Genomic DNA, 1,852 nt, shown 5'->3' with positions numbered 1-1,852 from the left:
AAGGACCAATTTAGTAAAAATATAACACGTTTAATGACCTCTTCTATGGACCGCTTTTGAATCTTCATCGAACTACTGGTTAAATATTCGTCTAAGATAAACGAAACAAAATTGCAACCTACGAAACCTTTGCGAAAATTAAAGAGAACCATTTAAATTGTTAAAGTGCGGTGTTTAGTTTTGCAATTTGAAAAATGTTAGATGAAAGATGAATGTTAGATGAAAAATTTATAAACTTCTTTCCTTATTACAATTCGCCGACCATCATTTTTAAAGATATTTCTTGTTTTTATTTACTCTGTTATCAGCAAGCGAACGGCGAAGACAGTGGACTTCGTCCAGATTTCATCAAAAATTTGCGAGGATTCAGTCGATTTAAATTACAAACTAATACCTGTCTGCACCACACAAATTCATTAGCATTCGCTCTCAATCAGTTTTATGACTCGATCTAAGACCGACAGTGATTCATTCATTCGTTAGACTATATTTATGTATTGAAAATATGCACGAGTTCTGCAGTGGAAATATTGCGTGACTTCAGGTGCGCAATATTATTCCGCGGAAGAACAACTGCATATTTCTCGATGCAAATTTAATAATCTTTTTATCACATACGCATCTGTACTCCTAATTATTACATAAATGATAAACATTTATTCTTAAGCCCGAGTAAAATTGATAATATTGTCGACGCGGTGAAACACAAGAAACTGACGTCACAAATGGCGTCACACACCCGATAAGAGGAAAATTATTGACGTTTCAGCTTCCACTGAAACTTTGAGTTTATAAATGAGTAGGGGACTAGTGACTCTAGTTACCCTAGTGACTCTAGTTACCTCCCCTGACGGTCTGTCCACAGAGTTACAAGTAACGACTATTTAAAGTACTTCAATCCTTTAGCTATAATTGCTAGCATAATGAAGATTTTATGGCGAAAAGAAAAATATTTCTGAATAGCAAATTTATTATTGGGCTTGTTTTTGTGTAATACGTGATAAGTCGTATCATGAGTACTTCGCAGTACCCAAAGAAAGTCACCCACTGACCTATATTATCAATTTGTTTTTAGCCATTGGTGACGTCACAGCTTTATAACGTCACTATTGACGCCTTTCATTCACTGCCATGTACCGTACCGGATAGCAGATAATGGGGAGCACGACGTCTCAGGCTAATTCTAAGTGTATTAGCGCAATATCATTTATATAGTTACAGTATCAAAGTTAAGTTACAACATTTGAAAACAAACGATCGGGAGAGATCTATTAATCTATTTCTGTGCTTGTTCTTCATGAACACCGAATAAGTTTGGTGAACAAATCGAGCACGACTTCAAACTGTGCTAAATGCTGTAAGTTCATGCACATATTTGCATACCTGTCAAGTTTCCAAAATATGAAAGAGTGAGATTTGTGTGAGTCGCGAAGCGACGAGTGGGGGTGGGTGCGGGAGGGGATGTGCCCCTCCCTCTGGGTGTGTGTGGGGGGAGGGGATCCACCCCCCTCCCACCCCCAAGAATTTTTTTCAAAATATACATGAAAATATACATTCTGGTGCTTTCTGAGGCCATTAATATGAATTTCAGGTCCACCCTTTTTTGCCTTGCTAAATTTGATAGCTGTTTTTCTTTGGGTGTTATGCAGAACATGTCAAATAACGTTTCTGTTCATGAGATAAATGTATTACCTACAGCAAATCAAAATATTTCTTTCGTTTTTTTATGCTGTGAAGCTTAGAAAATTTATGTTTGGATGTTAATCATTAATGATTAAAGCCTGTTTTCGGACGTTGCTGAGTTGGAAATGAAATGAGTGGTAATTACCGTTCAATTACGTTACGAGTTGGA

The sequence above is a fragment of the Mercenaria mercenaria genome, chromosome 5, assembly GCF_021730395.1.
Source record: "Mercenaria mercenaria strain notata chromosome 5, MADL_Memer_1, whole genome shotgun sequence".
Taxonomy (NCBI): domain Eukaryota; kingdom Metazoa; phylum Mollusca; class Bivalvia; order Venerida; family Veneridae; genus Mercenaria; species Mercenaria mercenaria.
The sequence above is the reverse complement of the archived record's forward strand: the minus strand, read 5'-3'. Positions refer to the sequence as shown.